Genomic DNA, 20,648 nt, shown 5'->3' with positions numbered 1-20,648 from the left:
TGTTTTTCAATATGTGTTATGCTGATCTGTGGAGCTGTGATAGGGTTTGTTTCCCATACCAGTTCAATTCAGTGCAATCCATATTCAAGAGATGCTGGAAGAAATAATGTAATTAAAATCACAATCAGTTAAGTATTGATTCCCATGAATAAAATGACTGGAATAACAGAGCAGCCATGGTCTGACTGTAAAAGGATATTGCAATATAGACCTGAACAACTACCTTCAAAACTGTCATTCCATTTCCCATTTTTAGGGTGTTGACTTCAATGAAATCTAGTATAATTTCCCTAAACTATAACATTGATGCTTCCATGATGGCTGTGTCAATTTACCTAATGAAAGATCAGGGATATTGCACATTAAACATCCAATTTGTACTGATCTCAAGCAGATTGGTAGGGGCAATGTAAATGGCTTCAATGCCCAGCAGTAGGGAGGAAACATCAGCTATAGTTTCCAATCCTGATTGGCAGCGACACTCTCATCCCATGAATCATAGAAAGTGTAAGGCACAGAAAAAGGCCACCATATCTGTGCCGGCCGAAAAAAGATCCACCTATTCTAATCCCACCTTCCAGCATTTGGTCTGTAGCCCTGCAGCTTATGGCACTTGAGGTGCATATCCAGACTCCTTTTGAATGAGTTAAGGGTCTCTGCCTCAACTGAACAAAGTCCTCATGGCTGTACTGTACTTCAACTTAATTTACTTGCCTTTGCTGCATATTCTTTAAAATCCTTACCTAATAAAATCTATTCATCTCAGTTTTGAAATTTTCTGTTGATGCAGCTGCCACATCCTTTTGCGGTTAACAGTTCCATATTTCCAGTATACTTTGTGGGGGAGGTAGTGCAATGGTAATATCACTGGACTAGTAATCCAGAGACCCAGGCCAATGCTTCAGGGATTGATTCAAATCCCACCACAGCAGATGTTGAATCATGACCATGAATCCATTGTCGATTGTTATAAAAACCTCCCTTTAGAGAAGGAAATCTGCTGTCCTTACCTGGCCTACAACCAGCAATGTGCTCGACTCTCAACTGACCTCTGAAACGGCCGAGCAAGCCACTCAGTTGTCAACGGCAATTGCCAGCGCCGCCCACGTCCCATGAAAGAATTTTTAAAAAAGTGCTTCCTAATTACACTTCTGAATGACCTAGACCTAATTCCAAGATTATGTCCCCCTTGTTCTGGAAGGAATTCACTCAGATTTGTCTGGGCATGTAAAGGAATCTTATCATTGGAAACCAGCCAGCAAAATCAACTCAGAACAAGCATTATAATAAGGTAAACAAATTGGTTTGTCAATGTAGCGCAAACCACTATCGTTAGTCAAGAATAAAGCATTTCGACGCGAATTTCAGTGTTAAAACAACTTTCACAAAGTGACATTTTGAAATCTGAAAAATTAGATCTTTATTTCATCCAAATTAAAAGTAATAATATTTAGCATTAACGTGCTGAACACTATAAGACGAATGAGTGGTGTTAATTTCCTTTCAAACTGTTGAATATTGAAAATTGAATATTCTGATTGGATTTTGGCATGTTCCGTCAACAAAATATGTCACTGCATTCAAAAATGTTAACCAATGTACAAGTTATGAATGGGAATGGTATAATGTGATTGTAAAAAGATACGAAGGGGAAATTCGCAACGTCTTAAATAAGGAAGCTTCAGTTTTATAAAGAGAAATGAAATAAGGCGAGTAGAAGACAAACACCAGGCGTCGCACAGGGGTCCTAATGAAGTGGTGGTCGCTCCTGAAACCGCTCTATGTGGCTGAGTGAGACGCTGCCGCCAATCAGGGCTTCCCCTGGGAGCTCGAGCAGTGAGCGCGGCGGCGCGGGAGCCGGGAGTCGGCCGAAGGCAGGTAAGTCACTGGGATTCTGGGGTTCTCTCTCGGTCCAGTTTCTCATCACGGAGGAGGATTTTATCTTCCGCCTGTTAAAGGCGCGGTTAGAAGCTGCAGTAAGCGAACATTCGCCAGTGTGGGTGAAGGGGATGGAGGCCGCCCGCCGGGAGAGGCCTCCTCCCGCCCCACCCCCTCTCCTCCCCACCCCCCCTCTCCCCCCCCCCGTCCCCTCTTCCCCCCCCCCGTCCCCTCTTCCCCCCCCCCCCCGTCCCCTCTCCCCACCCCCGTCCCCTCTCCCCCCCCCCCCCGTCCCCTCTCCCCCCCCCCCCCCGTCCCCTCTCTCCCCCCCCCCCCGTCCCCTCTCTCCCCCCCCCCCCCCGTCCCCTCTCTCCCCCCCCCCGTCCCCTCTCTCCCCCCCCCCGTCCCCTCTCTCCCCCCCCCCCCCCGTCCCCTCTCTCCCCCCCCCCCCCCGTCCCCTCTCCCCCCCCCGTCCCCTCTCCCGCCCCCCCGTCCCCTCTCCCCCCCCCCCCCGTCCCCTCTCCCCCCCCCCCCCCGTCCCCTCTCCCCCCCCCCCCCGTCCCCTCTCCCCCCCCCCCCCGTCCCCTCTCTCCCCCCCCCCCCCGTCCCCTCTCTTCCCCCCCCCCGTCCCCTCTCTTCCCCCCCCCCCGTCCCCTCTCTCCCCCCCCCCCCCCGTCCCCTCTCTCCCCCCCCCCCCCCGTCCCCTCTCCCCCCCCCCCCCCGTCCCCTCTCTCCCCCCCCCCCCCCGTCCCCTCTCTCCCCCCCCCCCCGTCCCCTCTCTCCCCCCCCCCCCCGTCCCCTCTCTCCCCCCCCCCCCCGTCCCCTCTCTCCCCCCCCCCCGTCCCCTCTCTCCCCCCCCCCCCCGTCCCCTCTCTCCCCCCCCCCCCGTCCCCTCTCTCCCCCCCCCCCCGTCCCCTCTCTCCCCCCCCCCCCGTCCCCTTTCTCCCCCCCCCCGTCCCCTTTCTCCCCCCCCCCGTCCCCTCTCCACCCCCCCCCGTCCCCTCTCCACCCCCCCCCGTCCCCTCTCCACCCCCCCCCGTCCCCTCTCCACCCCCCCCCGTCCCCTCTCCCCCCCCCTCCCCTCTCTCCCCCCCCCCCTCCCCTCTCTCCCCCCCCTCCCCCTCCCCTCTCTCCCCCCCTTCCCCCTCCCCTCTCTCCCCCCCCTTCCCCCTCCCCTCTCTCCCCCCCCTTCCCCCTCCCCTCTCTCCCCCCCCTTCCCCCTCCCCTCTCTCCCCCCCCTCCCCCTCCCCTCTCTCCCCCCCTCCCCTCTCTTCCCCCCCCTCCCCTCTCTTCCCCCCCCTCCCCTCTCTTCCCCCCCCTCCCCTCTCTTCCCCCCCCTCCCCTCTCTTCCCCCCCCTCCCCTCTCTTCCCCCCCCTCCCCTCTCTTCCCCCCCCTCCCCTCTCTTCCCCCCCCTCCCCTCTCTTCCCCCCCCTCCCCTCTCTTCCCCCCCCTCCCCTCTCTTCCCCCCCCCTCCCCTCTCTTCCCCCCCCTCCCCTCTCTTCCCCCCCCCTCCCCTCTCTTCCCCCCCCCTCCCCTCTCTCCCCCCCCTCCCCTCTCTCCCCCCCCTCCCCTCTCTCCCCCCCCTCCCCTCTCTCCCCCCCTCCTATGTCGATGGTCGATCTCTCTGCTCGAAAGCCACACTGTTCCTCAGGGTAGACACGCTCGGCCAGCTTCTGCAGCTTGTTTAAAGCGACTCGAGCGAAGACTTTCCCCACTATGCTGAGCAGGGAGATTCCACGGTAGTTGTTGCAGTCTCCGCGGTCACCTTTGTTTTTATAGAGGGTGATGTTATTGGCATCGCGCATGTCCTGCGGTACTGCTCCCTCGTTCCAGCACAAGTAAAGCAGTTCGTGGAGCGCTGAGAGTATGGCAGGCTTCGCACTCTTGATTATTTCAGGGGTAATGCCGTTCTTCCCAGGGGCTTTTCCGCTGGCTAGAGAATCAATGGCATTACTGAGTTCTGATTTTGTTGGCTGTATGTCCAGCTCATCCATGACTGGCAGAGACTGGGCTGCATTGAGGGCGGTCTCAGTGACAACATTTTCCTGGAGTACAGTTCTAGGTAGTGCTCAACCCAGCGGTCCATTTGCTTGCGTTGGTCAGTGATTGTGTCCCCAAGGTATTGTGGCCCAAAGGTATTGTGAAACTTAGGGGGAAAAACAGCACCTTTCTCTGCATGTGGATAGTAAGGGATGGATAGCTCTGTGGTTAGATGCTTAACAGTTACAGGACAAAAGTTGCCATCCAACTCTGCAAAAGTTGAAAACTGATCTAGAGAGGAACAATTTATGACAGTTCCAAACTTGTTACTTGACTTCAAAGCAGAAAACATGTATTTCCTGAGAGCGAAATGTGACTGTCAGTATTAATAATGGATAGAGTGTAGCAGAGACTTGAGGCTTTGCTTCTTCTGCTTGGCTTCAAAGTTTCTTTTCGAACAAGGCTTTGATGCTTTTTTTGAGACCACTTTTATGTTTTGTGCTTCATTCAGTCAAATATAGTTTTCATGGCCTGGAAGCTTGCTCATTGAGTTGGCATTTTAATTCAGTTGCCCACTGACTTATATTGATAGCTGATGCGTCATAACTTAATTTTGTTAGATCAGTATTTGAAATGAGGCTCGTGGGTCCATTTGACAGTAGAATCCATAACTTAAATAATGAACTTGTTGAGTTTTTGCTGCAGTCCTGTGGCTTTCATAGCCAGCTTACAAATGACTAGATTTACTGAATTACAACTTGCCATGGTGGGATTTTTTCGCACAACCTCCGGTTGTTAATTTATCACAACTATTCTACAGTAATGTTCCCTAGTGCCAGGTTAAAGAGTGTCATTGGTAAAGGTCTAGGCCAGGTGGAATGTCCGTCCTAATGTAGGGGAAGAAATTAGGAAATTTATTGATGTTTGAACAGATCATACTTGATATCCTGTCCAGTTAGACTCCTCATATTTCATGGCAAAGATCTCTCCTTTAATATTTTAGTATAGTTAATTAAATTAAAAATGTGAGGAAGTTGGGCATGGATACAAGGAAACATGGAAAAATGGCCATGTGGCCCATCAAGCCAGTTCCTTTTACAGATCCTCTACAATTGTGGGCGGCTCAGTGGTTAGCACTGCAGCCTCACAGCTCCAGCGACCTGGGTTCAATTCTGGGTACTGCCTGTGTGGAGTTTGCAAGTTCTCCCTGTGACTGCGTGGGTTTCCTCCGGGTGCTCCGGTTTCCTCCCACAAGCCAAAGACTTGCAGGTTGATAGGTAAATTGGCCATTAGCAATTGCCCCTAGTATAGGTAGGTGGTAGGGAAATATAGACAGGTGGGGATGTGGTAGGAATATGGAATTAGTGTAGGATTAGTATAAATGGGTGGTTGAGGGTCGGCACAGACTCGATGGGCCGAAGGGCCTGTTTCAGTGCTGTATCTCTAATCTAATCTAATCTAAACTGATGGTAATGTAGTGGTTATGATGCTGGACCGCCAACCCTTAGCAAGTAGCGAAATTAAATTTAGTAGATCTGGTAATTTGTGGGTTACCACCAGGAGACAATCCCAAAATTGATGGAATGTTGTAAAAATCCAACCGATTCACTGCCGCTCGGGGAAGGGAACCTCCTCCCTCAGCAACTCTGACCTGCACATGACTCTAGTCCCGCAAAATGTGGTTTTCTCTTAATTCCCTGTGAAGTGGCCTAGCCAGCTAGTCAACTAGAAAACCAGCCGCTAACAAAGATGTTCCATCATCAGCTTATCAGAGCAACTGGAATATGTAATATGGCATTGCTAGTGTTGCTGGCAACAGAAGCAAATTTTAAAAATGGCTTATTGTGGATTCAACTGAAGTTATTTTAAACTTTTGTATTCATTATTGAAATGGCAGATTCTGATGGGGCTTGACAGGGTAGATGTTGAGAGGATGTTTCCCCTTGTGGGGGAATCTAGAACTAGGGGGCACAATTTAAGACAGAAATGAGGAATTTCTTCTCGGGTTCGTTAATCTTTGGAATTCTCTTCCCTGGAGAGCGGTGGGTGCTGGGTCATTGAACAAGGGAGTCAAGGATTATCAGGGGACAGGCAGGAAAGTGGAGTTAAGGCTGCAATCAGATCAGCCATGATCTTATTACATGGCAGAATAGGCTCGAAGGGCCAAATGTCCTATTCCTATTATCTTATTCTTCAGTGATCCCTGCACTGATCTCTTTGTTCTGTTAGAGACTGAGAAAAGGACATGTCTTATAAAATGGTGGTGCACTTAGATTTTTCAGATGTGCATCTTGAACTGCATTTCTTCCTTTGATAGTGATTATAACCATGGTTCTTCAGTTGAATGATGATTAAACCCAGAGTAGTTGTTACTACCCATTTGCATCACTGCCAAATCAATAATGCTTGGTCGCAAAACACTATTTAATTTATGGTTGATAATGAATGTGGCTGAATGCAATTGCCTGTTTCCTTTGCGTTGGTCTCTGGTGTCTAATAGAAATTGCTTGGTTTGCAGCAAACCTGTAGTGCAGCCTGCATGATTATAAAGTTGTTTTCAATGCCAGACTTTTGTGCATGTTTAAATTGTACTTGCATATCCCGTGTGGCATTGTTGATTCTGAATTGGAGGATATGTTATTCTGCTGTGTTCATGACCATGCAGATGTTTTCCTTGGTTTTGATTTTGTGGTTTAATACATATAAAATATTGAATGACAGTTCCAATAAAATCTTTTCAAAATGTGTATTGTCAGGCAAACCCCCCACCTGCCAAGACTGATGCACACATTATTTCGCCACCTGAACATTAAAACTTAACTGCAAGCCCCTGACTGGAAGGACATTTGCACAGTACCAGACAGTGTTGAAACAAAGGAACCAGACCCCGTCCCAATACACAGAAGAGACCTGGTCAAACCAGTCGGTCATGTGACCACCTGGCCAACTAAGGGGAGTTTTAAATTGGGGAAAAAACAGAATTTGAATTCAGAACACCGTGTGTTCCTGGAACTGAAGCAGAACCCTCTCCTGTCTGCTTGCTCCCATCTCCTTCCCACAGAACTGAATCTTGTGAAAACACATGAACCTCAAAGAGAGAAAAGTCTTCTACGTGAACAAGGTTTAAGCAGAATACTGGACCCCAACGAAACAGCTAGCATTACCTACAAAAGGACTATACTGTGAACTCAAAGCACAGTAATAAGATATTGCCTCAAACTGTTCCACTTAATCTTTTCTTCTCTTTTCTGTCCCCATTTCCACATGTGTATTGTGTGTGCATGTGCATCGTATATCCATAGGCGTCAACCCAGTTTAAGTCTAAGTTTTAATACATTTCATTTTTCTTCTTAAAACCTCAGAAAACCTGGTGTGTTGATTTCTTTGCCTTATAATTGGAAAGTTGCAAACAAAGATTCACCAATGGGGGAGCTAAAAAATGGTGTGTTTAAAAGAAATTAAAACCCTGTTACAATAAGACCAGGTGAAGACAGCAAAAGACCCCTAGACAACTTTCTCACCTGGCTGTAACAGTACCATTTATTCTAGAATCAGCCAAAATAAAATGCTGGATGCTCCCAAACTGTAGTGCTTTTGGTTGCTAGATGGTGTATTATATATTAATATATTAACAAAATTACTGAACTTTTTATTCTGGTAATGTGTTAATTTTATTTGAAGAAGACATACTGGAAACATCTTTCTGTTCTGTCTGCTGTGTCACAAAGTTGCCTGGAACATTACCTGCCTTTGTGGTGAGTGTAAAATGGGTGACAGAAAGTCAGCAGCCAGTAAACGTCTTTCTCGATTTGAATTTTGAATGAAGTCAAACATCCATTTTATATTATTACTCAAAGTTAAGATCTATCCCAATAACATTTGACAGGTCATGAAAGGTGGTGAAGATCAAGGAGCACAGGTAAGATGGGTAATAGCTCAGAGTTTGAGAGAGGCAGCAAAGAAGACAAGACATTAGAGCACAGGTAGGCAAGATGCAAGTAGTGGGAAAAGATGGTAGGCCTTGAACCACTCTGCAAGAGCTAGTCTAAGTGGAGTTTTTATTGGAGTTCACTATGAGCAGGCTTTACTCTATTGAAGAGTTGACTGTTGACAAGCTCATCAAATACCATGAGAGGCAGGTGGTCAGGCCGATGCTCAGAGGCTACGGGAATTGGCAAAGAGAAATGGGTAGCTGCTGTGTGAGCGGGAAGAGGGAGTATAGCAGAGAGGTGGGCAAGGGTGGCTATTGCAAATATTGGGTAAGGGAAGCACTTGGAAGATGGCATGATGAAGAGAGAATGGAAGTGAAGGTAAAGCTAGATAGGTATCAGTAAAAGGAAATGGAGGAGGGGAGAGACAGTTGAGCATTTTATGCTGCACCACCCCCAGTAGTGGGAGGACTGAGTAGCAGCATTACTTATTAAAAATAATAGCAAATGTTATTGTTACAGCTTATGGTTTAGCTCTTGGTGTTAATGATGTTAGAAAAGTGCTACTAAATTGCAACAGCATAAATTAAACATGCATAACAAAGCCTACTGTATAGAGAATAACAATAGGATCACTGATTTACAGTGACAATTAAGTCATTCCATTTTTCCTGGTGCTTTGGGGTTTGAATGCCACAATGCTAAACACTAGTTGAGAAATGTATATGTAAGACATTTATTTCAAACATTCCTTTCGCTACGCATTAAATTTTATCCCTTAGCATTTTTAAAGGTGAGTGTACAGGGCAAGATAGCATACAAGAGGCAAAATTGGCGGTAGATATCTGGTTCTGAAATTCTGTGGGAACTCTCATAGTCCTCTGCTGCACCTTTGACAGGACACTGGTGGAACTCACCAAAAATCCACTGGGGACCTGCTGTAACCCAAATACGCCACGCTTCTGGCATTTTCTGTGGAGATCAAGATTTCAGATCCTTGGTATTTAGTAACGTTTGGGAAGGACACTGACACTTGGAGCAGTCTCATGCTTTATTAGCAATGGTGGCAGTTCCGGGATTTGGTTGAACTGGGGTGGAGGTCTAGGAATTTGATTGTACTGCAGTGGGTCTTTTAGAGTTTGGCAGCATGTGGTGGTAGGAGGGAGATGGTGTCTTTTAATCTGAATCAGTGTGAAGGGGAAGCCTGGACTTTGGCACAAGCCGAAGTGGGATGTGAGATTTGGGTTACTTGTGGATTCTTGGCGTCGTCAGCAGTGAAAGGAGGGGTAGGATATGGGTCTGGCAACACTTTCTTGGGTGAATCCATGTTTAGAAGCACTGGTTGATGACTTTATAAATACTGAATTTGGTGTTTTATAATTAGTTCCTGGATGTGTATTTCTGTGTCTCTTTTTCTCCCTCTGACGCATGCACATAAAACTATAATCATTAATTACTAATTATTGCCAAAACACTGATGATCAGTTTTCAAAACTCAGATCATCTACTAAAACAGAACTCCAAATTAAGATGAGGAATGGCCGTCTATCTCCTTTCTGTGTGGTCTCACCGGTACTATTAATTAGAATGTGAACATTTTCGAACTTTCTAACTGAGGTGTCAGCCTTGGCTCAATGGCAGCACTCTCTTCTTTTGAGTTAGAATATTGTGGGTTCCAGCCCCTCCAGGTGACAAGCATATAATCTAGTCTGACACTCCAATGCAGCACTAAGGGAGCGCCCTATCGTATGGATGTGAAAAATCCCATGTCATGATTGCAGATGAGTTCTCTTGCTGGCCTGGCCAACATTTATCCCTCAACCAACAGTACTATAACAGGTCATATAATTTATCCAATTGATGTTTGTGGGATCTTGTGCACAAATTAGCTGTATCCCTGTATTATAGCAGTGATTACATTTCAAAAATAGTTTATTGGCAGTGAAGCACTTTGGGACATTCTGAAGTTATGAAAGGCATTAATATGAATATTAATATCTCCTGTTAACATAAATGGATGATCAAGTGGTGATTAAAGGCTGTTTGCTTCAAAATTTAATTTGTTTAAAGAAAAAGAACTCAAATTAAGGAGGGCAAATATACTTTGTCTCTCAGCTTAGCACACTTTGAGGCTTATAGAACACAAAAACATTGACATGTGTAATCAGTCTCTCTCTCTCTTGCACTCTTTTGAAAAAAAATAAAGCCAGTCTGCTTCTTAAACTGTACTTAAATTATGGTTTTGAAATTTGACCAGTATTTTTCTTTCAAATAATGCTGAAAAACAATAATGCAGATACTACTGAATGCGAAAGGAAAGTATTCCAGCTGTTAAGCTACCAATATACCCTGGGGAACAGGGTATAAAATCAGATTACAAATCCCAATATTACATCCTAAGACAAAAGTAACAATTCGAAGGCCACGCTAAGGATGAATGCTCTGCAAAACTGAAGGTATTAAAAAACACAAAAGAAGATCATGGTTAAATATAATTTTATGATGTTTTGGATATTAGGAATTTTAATAACATACGAATTAGGAGCAGGAGTAGGCCACTCGAGCCTGCTCTGCCATTCAACAAGATCATGGCTGATCTGATTGTAAAAAAAAAAGTGCATAAAACATTTTCAGGAAGTAGTTTGAGTGATTTCTGAGTGAATTATAATACGGGGGCATCCCATGACCAGAGGCTGTAATTGCACCTTGACGAGAGCTAGTTTATGTCAGAGACATAAATATAAAAAAGTACTGACAGTTTGTAAAGTTTTGTAGAAAGGAAATGTATGCAGATGTAAGCTTTCTAATATAGTTAAATGCTGATCCCACAATTCATTTAGTTTCATTTTTCTTGGTGAGATATTACAGATTTGTTGTGCCTGTCATGTGCCCTTGCACTCTAATAATTAATTCTCATCTGCATCATTATCCTTTTCAGCAGAAGAGATTGCTTAGAATTTTCAAGACCATTAAAGCAGTGAGCATATTGTGATAGAGTAGAGAATGCATGATAAAATTTCTCTACAATCTTGAAATTTGGCATTTGTCGTGTATGCATAACACAGTTCTGCAAAAAAGAAAAGTTTAGTACAGCGTAGCATACGAAGACTCTCAATTTTACTCTGGTTAGATGCAGCCTTAAACCTGTTCTGCTAGTTATGTATCATTGCTACTAGATTGTTCTTGATTCCCCCTTTATTTTAATTCATAACACCATATATAAATTTCTAAGCTAAAAGCTGGTACACAGTTGGTCACCCTTTACTAGTGCTCCTTTACAAATGGCAGTGTATGAGAATAAACTAAGGTGGCTTGCCAGCAAATCTTCCTCCTTCTAGAAAAGTGCCTTGATGGCCTTATTGTGCCGAAACACCAGTGGGTCATTGCATGCTTTTCTTGTTTATTTAGATGTGTGAAGAATATTCCTAAGTTAACAATAATGGAGAAAGTGCCAGTTTGGTTGCACATTTGTCACAAGCAAATTTTTATTTTGACGAACGTCATTATTTTAGTAATGTGGATGAATTAAGTTTTCTGTTAACTGAATTACATTCAGAATGTATTAAACAAACTTGACTATTTCCACACAAACAGGGCCACCTACCTTCCAATTCACACTGAAAATAATAGAACGTTCTGAAATTCCAATGAATAAACTGTATTCAGAGTTTATCTATCTTCATTTAGTAGCAATACTATTTGTTTTTTCTGAAGATGTAATAAATGATGAGTACAAGTTTGAGAAAATAAACTTATACAGGATTCCTCACATTAAAATAAACAATTTCAAACACTTATTAAACATTTTATATTGGAAGAAATTAGGTGGAAAGCATCATGTGGTTTAATTATATTTGGGTTACTTGGCAAGTTTTATTAAAATGCATTTTTAAATAAATTCTTCCAAGAAGGAATTGCTAATGTGTTAATCTTTTGATCTGTACTGCGTGCTTGAAATTAATTGAATAATTGATTTAAAGCGAAGGTAATGATATTGGAAAGATGTGAAAACTTAGTATTATCATGTGAAATGACACTGCAAAGGGTTGGACAGTAACTGGTTTACTGTATTGTGCTTGCTGGGTTGTCCGTCTTTTAATCCAAGCTGATAAATTGGATTGTATTCTGATAAATTCACTGTCTAAATCACCTTGAAGGCAACATGTTCCACTATCATTTTGCTGAGGTCAGACACCCAGCCTCAAACAGCATGTGATGATCTCTTTCTGAAATCGGGTACAATAGTTGGCCAAGGTAGAATTACATAGAGAAAACATGGTGCAATTCGCATACATGATATTTTTATAAATTAACTTGACTGAGAGGCACACTAGTGACGAGGTGTATTATGATGTTGGGTTTATACACATGTATAGTTTAAAAAAAATACACTTTGTATGATGCTTTGACTAGGTTGCCAAATAGCAAACAAAAGTCTTATTTTATTTGGGGATGAATTGGATAATGTGTGAAATGAAATATTAGCTGTTTGCAAAATGCCCTTGTCTTTATTATATATAGTATTGATCTTATATCTGCACACATTGCCTGTCAACTTTTCCATCATAAGTTCTTATGACTATATTTATTTAAACTTGTCACACTGTGACTACACCCTCCTGTCAGTGAGAGCAATGTAGTGACTCAGTTTTCTATTTTTCAGTTCTTCAGCCTGTACTGCAGAGAAAGCCTGTGCTCCAACCAACTTTCCTATTCTGCTTTCCAACTTGCTGTGTGCTTAGGATATCTTAGACTAATACTTGTCTTTATTAGTGAACTACAAAAGGATTCAGTCACTGACTTGTTTGTGTAGCTTTGCTACCACAATCCCCATTTTGTAGTTTTCTTTTAGATCACACTGTTCCCCAGCTGAGAGGGATAAAATCCATATTTAGCACCTAAGTACCAAGTGTGCTATAATTAGCAATCCCGATACAAGTCAGGAAGAAGATTTCAAATATAAATGTGCTTAACTCATCTAAAAAAAAACTGACAAAGGGAAAAATATTAAAAGTTGAACAAGTACATTTTGCAGAAGTTTGAAAAGTTTCTATAAATTAATTATATCACTATCTTTAATCCTCTAAGAAAGCCATAGAGCCATAGAGTTATACAGCACAGAAACAGGCCCTTCGGCGCATCGTGTCCATGCTGGCCATCAAGCACTTATTTATTCTAATCCCATTTTCCAGCTGTTGGCCCGTAGCCTTGTATGCTATGTAATTTCAAGTGCACATCTAAATACTTCTTAAATGTTGTGAGGGTTCCTGCCTCTACCACCCCTTCAGGCAGTGTGTTCCAGATTCCAACCACCCTCTGGATGAAAACATTTTTCCTCAAATCCCCTCTAAACCTCCTGCTCCTTACCTTAAATCTATGCCCCGTGTTATTGGCACCTCCGCTAAGGGAAAAAGTTTCTTCCTATCTATGCCCCTTATAATTTTGTATACCTCAATCAGGTCCCCTCTCAGACTTCTCTGCTGTAAGGAAAACAACCCTAGCCTATCCAGTCTCTCTTCATAGCTGAAATGCTTCAACCCAGGCAACATCCTGGTGAATCTCCTCTGCATCCTCTCCAGTACAATCACATCCTTCCTATAGTGTGATGACCAGAACTGCGCACAGTACTCCTGCTGTGGCCTAACCAGCGTTTTATACAGCTCCATCATAAACCTCCCTGCTCTTCTATGCCTCGGCTAATAAAGGCAAGTATCCCGTATGCCTTCCTAACCACCTTATCTACCTGTGCTGCTGCCTTCAGTGATCTATAGACAAGTACACCAAGGTCCCTCTAACCCTCTGTACTTCCTACGGTCCTACCATCCATTGTATATTTCCTTGCCTTGTTAGTCCTCCCAAAATGCATCACCTCACACTTCTCAGGATTAAATTCCATTTGCCACTGCTCTGCCCATCTTACCAGCCCATCTAAATCATCCTGTAATCTAAGGATTTCCTCTTCACTATTTATTACACCAATTTTCATGTCATCTGCGAACTTACTGATCATACCTCCTATATTCATGTCTTATTCATTAATGTACACTACAAACAGTGCGGTACATCACTGGTCACAGGCTTCCAATCTCAAAAACAATCCTCGACATCACCCTCTGCCTGTTGCCACTAAGCCAATTTTGGATCCAATTTGCCAAATTGCCCTGGATCCCATGGGCTCTTACCACCTTGACCAATCTCCCATGCGAGACCTTATTAAAATTCTTACTGAAGTCCATGTAGAGTACATCAACTGCTTTACCTTCATCTACAAACCTAGTCACCTCCTCGAAAAATTCAATCAAGTTAGTTAGACATGATCTCACCTTGACAAAGCCATGCTGACTGTCCTTGATTAATCCCTGCCTCTCCAAGTGGAGATTAATCCTGTCCCTCAGAATTTTTTCCAATAATTTCCCTACCACTGATGTTCGGCTCACTGGCCTGTAATTACCTGGTTTATCCCTACTACCCTTCTTGAATAATGGTACCACATTCGCTGTCCTCCAGTCCTCTGGCACCTCTCCTGTGGCCAGAGGATTTGAAAATTTGTGTCAGAGCCCCTGCAATCTCTTCCCTTGCCTCCCATAGCAGCCTGGGATACATCTATTCCTTCAGAGAAATTTCTGAGACTATTAAGGACTGGTCCTTTGTTTTTAATAAGTTGTGCAAAGCTGAAACATTTCAGGGATTTGCACTTTTTGATGTGTAGGCATTTTTTGACAACTTTGAACTGAAATAAATTAGAAAATTTGAGAAGAGAGCACCTATGAAGAGCAAATGGATGTTCATGTTTTTGATGTATAGTCTACTCTTGATCATGCAAAATTATTAATTGCACTAAAAATTAATTACCAGTAATTTTAATTAAGCGATATAGATAACAAAGTGAGAAGTTAATGATAAAATGAATTTTCAAAATATGAATGAAGTGACTGAGTTAAGAGTAGACTGTACATCTTTCATGAGAACTCTGCAGATTCTCACTGACCATCTTCATATTTGCAGCATTTTCTGTTGCTACAGATTTCCAGCAATTTTCAAAAAAGTTAGAATTGTAGGAAATGTTACCACTGTCGTGCCTTGTATCATCTGTGGTGATACGGCATAGGAAATGGAACAGCCACTCTCTCAGCAGAGGCCAAACTGTTTTGGGATAAGCACAAATGATGGTTTCCTGTTGCTGGGTCACTTTCTTCTTCTTTGGCCTCCTTATCTCAAGAGACAATGGGTAAGCGCCTGGAGGTGGTCAGTGGTTTGTGGAGCAGCGCCTGGAGTGGCTATAAAGGCCAATACTAGAGTGACAGACTCTTCCACAGGTGCTGCAGAAAAATTTGTTTGTCGGGGCTGTTACACAGTTGGCTCTTCCCTTGCGCCTCTGTCTTTTTTCCTGCCAACTACTAAGTCTCTTCGACTCGCCACACTTTAGCCCTGCCTTTATGGCTGTCCGCCAGCTCTGGCGAACGCTGGCAACTGGGTCACTTACAGCATAGCAATTCTGTATTTTGTCATGTCAGCTTTTGCTGCAATAAAACATAATCAAGGCTTTTCCCGTAGAGGTCATTTTGATATTTTCAGTACAAACCCATTTAAACTGCCTCCATATCTGACATAGGGTTAAATGTGGAGCAAAGAGGACTATATTAAGACAAGTCGTGGGAGTCAGTTGCCAGCGTTCGCCAGAGCTGGCGGGCAGCCATAAAGATGGGGCTAAAGTGTGGCGAGTCGAAGAAACTTAGTAGTTGGCAGGAAAAAAGACAGAAGCGCAAGGGGAGAGCCAACTGTGTAACAGCCCCGACAAACAAGTTTCTCTGCAGCACCTGTGGAAGAGCCTGTCACTCTAGAATTGGCCTTTATAGCCACTCCAGGCGCTGCTTCACAAACCACTGACCACCTCCAGGCGCTTATCCATTGTCTCTCGCGATAAGGAGGCCGAAGAAGAAGAAGAATGGTTTTCAATATAGCATGTGCCCCAGGGAAAGTTAAATTTTTAAAAAACTATTTATATCATTTCCTTTTGCATGCTGTTTGTCTTGTTTCAATCATGGTGAGACCTATCTGCTATTACGTAGCCATAAAGTGGGAATATTATTTTTACTTGACTGTTCTTTTCTTATAATTGGCATGCAAAAGAATTGTGAATCATTCTGATCCCATCTCACTGACTGCTGTAACATACCTAGTCCAGTTGTCCCTGTTGAACATCATTCCTGTGCATCTAACTGCCATAGGCATCTTATACAATAGCTGGCTAGAATAATGGAGTTTTTTTTCTGTTTGGACTCTCTTCTTTAAACATTACACGGTGAGTGGATTTCATGTGTTATATTGATGTATTTTTGTTGACAATTGGCCAGTCTGATAGTTGCAATTAAGCTGATGAGGAAGACATCAGACAGAGCTTCAACAGCTTTATAAGGGTGATTTCCTTTGGGTCTAGGTACTGTGGCTGTATGCTACAAATGAAAGATGATATATCCATTTGATTATCGCTTGCTATCTGTAACTGAGAATGCTGGTAATGTGGGATATAAAAGATTTTATTTATTTATTTAGAGATACAGCACTGAAACAGGCCCTTCGGCCCATCAGGTCTGTGCCAACCAACAACCACCCATTTATACTCTTTCTTTCATCTTTTGGGCCTCCTTATCTCGAGAGACAATGGATACGTGCCTGGAGGTGGTCAGTGGTTTGTGAAGCAGCGCCTGGAGTGGCTATAAAGGCCAATTCTGGAGTGACAGGCTCTTCCACAGGTGCTGCAGAGAAATTTGTTTGTCGGGGCTGTTGCACAGTTGGCTCTCCCCTTGCGCCTCTGTCTTTTTTCCTGCCAACTACTAAGTCTCTTCGACTCGCCACAATTTAGCCCTGTCTTTATGGCTGCCCGCCAGCTCTGGCGAATGCTGGCAACTGACTCCCACGACTTGTGATCAATGTCACACGATTTCATGTCGCGTTTGCAGACGTCTTTATAGCGGAGACATGGACGGCCGGTGGGTCTGATACCAGTGGCGAGCTCGCTGTACAATGTATCTTTGGGGATCCTGCCATCTTCCATGCGGCTCACATGGCCAAGCCATCTCAAGCGCCGCTGACTCAGTAGTGTGTACAAGCTGGGGATGTTAGCCGCTTCAGGGACTTCTGTGTTGGAGATATGGTCCTGCCACCTGATGCCAAGTATTCTCCAGAGGCAGCGAAGATGGAATGAATTGAGACGTTGCTCTTGGCTGGCATACGTTGTCCAGGCCTCGCTGCCATAGAGCAAGGTACTGAGGACACAGGCCTGATACACTCGGACTTTTGTGTTCCGTGTCAGTGCGCCAGTACTAATCCTACATTAACCCCATATTCCCTACCACATCCCCACCATTCTCCTACCACCTATCTACACTAGGGGCAATTTACAATGGCCAATTTACCTATCAACCTGCAAGTCTTTGGCTGTGGGAGGAAACCGGAGCACCCGGCGGAAACCCACACGGTCACGGGGAGAACTTGCAAACTCCGCACAGGCAGTACCCAGAACTGAACCTGGGTCGCTTGAGCTGTGAGGCTGCGGTGCTAACCACTGCGCCACTGTGCCGCCCTTTAGTGCTCCACACTTCTAATTTACACTTGGTCTGAATCTTTCATTTGAACAATATTATAGAATGGGACAGCACAGAAGGAGACCAGTTGGCTCATTATGCCTCTGCCAATCCATTTGCCTAATCATTTAATCTGTATATATTATAGTTTTTCCTTACAGGTATTCATTCTTAGATTGAAATCAATATGCTTGTACAGCTTGACCTGTTTGAGATCATTGCTAAAATCATGTATGGCAAAGTTAAGTTGGTCTGCTCAGTGTTTGATTTTACAGATTGGATGGAGAAGTTGATACTCAGGCGTTTGTCACTGGCCCATTCAGCACAAGATGTGGCTTGCTGTATTTCCATAACTCTTTGTCGATTAAACAAAACAATTTAAATGGCCTTGTGTGTTTACATGAATAGATTCTAAATTAGGATGCATTAAATTTCCTGTGAGTGATAAGCTGAGGAAACCCTGAGTTTAGGAAGCATCAGTGTCCACAGTTTCTATTTACCCCTGTGTTCCAGTTTTACTGGGCTGTAAGCATTGTTAGGACTCACTCAAGTAATTGCTGCTATTAAATTTAAAGATACTTCTCCCTTTTTCAATGGATTTTCAGTTCAGTATTCAATTTTGAACATGTTTGTTAGTAAGCTGGTAAATAGCAGTCAAAATGCTCAGAGTTGACACTGTTTTGCTTTATAGTGCAGCTTTGCTTATTCTCATCTGTTTGGAATTTTATTGCTGTGTTAAATGACGTGCTAATATAAGTTGTACAGTGTGAAATTAGTGATGTCTGTCATCTGGATGAATTGAGGCTTTTTGAACTCCTTAATTTGAAGTGATTTATTCAGACACCATTTCGGTATTTAATAGCAGGTTTTCCTTGGCATTACTGGTAAGTTCAACAATAAGCATTTAGATATTGATAGGATATTATACCATGTAATACACAATGTATTATTTTTTGAAAGATACAGCTATGCTTAATTAGGCCTGTCCTTTTAAGCTCACAAAGTCTGTCAATTGTGTGTCGGTGGAGGGCATTAACTGAGGTTTCACTTGAGCACATATAAAGAGGCACTTATTGAAACTGTGGGGTGGTTGAATTAGGAGGTGCATGCCTGTAATGTTTCACTCTGTAAATAAATGTTAGACTGAGTAAAGATTGGCTCCAGTACTATCCTTCACCAACTGGCTTTCTGGAGTATAACTGTCTGATTGCAGTAAAGAGGTGTTCCTGGGGTGAATAAGGACACAGTTATTGGAAAAATGTGGACAATTATGGAATTCCATTATCTGTAAATCATATCTGTTCATATTTCTCAGTATAAACAAAAGCAAGTACAGGAAATGTAATCACTCCCTTTGTCTATGTGAATGCTTAAGTCTTTTTGAAGTGAAAATTAAGAATAGAGTTTAATACTGAAACTTTTGTTAAACACTTTGAAAACAAGCTGTGGAGAATTGTTTTTAAATGTTGTGTATTGTACATGAGCTAATTTACATTGATTTTATAATCAGTTTTCAGTTATGTATACAACATATGCTTTAGTAGAATGTCTTAATGAAAATATTATAGATTTTGTTTCTGCCATTTTTTATATTTTATGCTCACATTTACATTTCTCTTCACTACTCCCACAGATATTATTTCATAGTTGGGAATGGCTGCAACTCTCCCAGGCCTATACATGAGCCTGGTATTAGGTGTGCTTGAAGAGCCCCAAGTTAACTTGTCTCCCAAGTTAACTTGTTCCGAAGGAGGGTCACTGACCCGAAACGTTAACTCTGCTTCTCTTTCCGCAGATGCTGCCAGATCTGCTGAGTGGTTCCAGCATTTCTTGTTTTTATTTCAGATTTCCAGCATCCGCAGTATTTTGCTTTTATTAACTTGTCTCCCTATGTTAGTCATAGAATCATAGTTAGTGTGTCTCTTTTTGAAGAACCGCTTGTCTTTTTTTTTTCCAAAAATATACTTTCCTCATAAAATTTGTAAAAAAAAAAATAATTCAAATTTGACACATTAAGTACCAGTCAGATATGTTTCTTTCAGTACAGTACATGAGGTGCCTTACTACACTTGCCATTACAGGTTATATTTACAATGTATGTTTACATTTTTACATTTACATTTTGTGTCAAACATTGGGGTGCATGCAGCCTGAGGGTTTTTACACTGTTTCCAGCCCCTTGGTATACTGTGGCAGGAGGGCCTTTCCCCATTGAGCCTATGTGACGACTGCTCCAAGCATTAGTGCGTCCCTCGGGCTGGGAGGACCTCCTTTTTTCCAAAATATACTTCTCCCCTTTTTGAAGAACCACATCAGTTTTTGTTGATATCCCCTGCTTTATAGTCTAGTTGAGATTCAAAACTTGCTGCTTGGCACTAACCAACGTCTTTCCACTCCATTGTGATAATTCCTTCCAGATATTACGTACAGTTCACTCTGTTGTGGACTCGACCCAACTTGTTTGTATTCCAAGAGAAAGTTCTGCAAGTTTCCATCTGATCTCTTTCCCCCCTGCACCCCCCCCCCCGGCAACATTGATAATTGAGTAAAATCTACGAATATTTCCTAACCTTGTAATCTCCATTATTTAACCCAGACCATTCATGTTGCAATGCAAACAGGACAGGAACCATTGAGGTTAAAATTCCTTTAGGTTCATTTAAAAACAAAACTTACTTTCTGGTTGAAGCAATGACAATGGAAAAAGGGAAAGTTCACAAGTTATAAACATATTTTCAAAGAATGTTTGAATATCTTATCTATAGAATAGTTTTTTTGTCTGTATAAAGAGTTAGCATTTGCATCATGACTGGCCACTTGTGGGCCAATTAAATTGTAAAACTGAAACCAGAATGCCACCATGACAGTTACTGCCAAGACTTGGATTGGGACTTGTGAAATATCCTAACTTAGCCTGGGACTGCAGTGCTGATGCATTAATTGTTGAGTGTCAGCCTGCCAGCCAAACTGCAAATTACAGAGATCCTGCAACTTATAATGGAAAAAATGTATGCAGAAGTGTGTGATGAGAAGAGTGACAACTGGAAGCCAGGTTTTGTGGACTGGGAGATTTTTAATGAGATAAAGAATATGGATGACGTATGTGTGAAGAAATATGCATGCGGGGACTTTCAACTTTGGCAGAGGGTGTAAAATGGGCAATACTGAATTGGCCACTCATTAGACATGATCCTTCTTTCCATTTTATGTCCCTGGCAAAATTGAAACTACCACCTGTAAAGATGAGCTATTGCAGTGGCTCATTATTTGTGATTT

General features: G+C 43.2%; 1 protein-coding gene across 5 annotated transcripts in view; it reads left to right on the top strand.

Annotated features, from left to right (window-relative positions):
* Positions 1 to 1,268: 1,268 nt before the first annotated feature.
* Positions 1,269 to 20,648, top strand: part of mib2 (MIB E3 ubiquitin protein ligase 2) — a 246,169-nt gene continuing 226,789 nt past the window's right edge. For 3 of the 5 annotated variants that reach the window (XM_068016901.1, XM_068016893.1, XM_068016894.1), the window contains exon 1: positions 1,781 to 1,878. The gene's annotated coding sequence lies outside the window, so the exon portion shown is untranslated. Of the gene's footprint in view, positions 1,292 to 1,780; positions 1,879 to 20,648 lie in introns of those variants that run through there. The other 2 variants (XM_068016900.1, XM_068016897.1) reach the window with 2 other exon arrangements.

Source organism: Heterodontus francisci, chromosome 37, assembly GCF_036365525.1.
Source record: "Heterodontus francisci isolate sHetFra1 chromosome 37, sHetFra1.hap1, whole genome shotgun sequence".
NCBI lineage: Eukaryota > Metazoa > Chordata > Chondrichthyes > Heterodontiformes > Heterodontidae > Heterodontus > Heterodontus francisci.
Note: the sequence above shows the minus strand (reverse complement) of the source record. Positions and strands in the feature narration are given on the sequence as shown.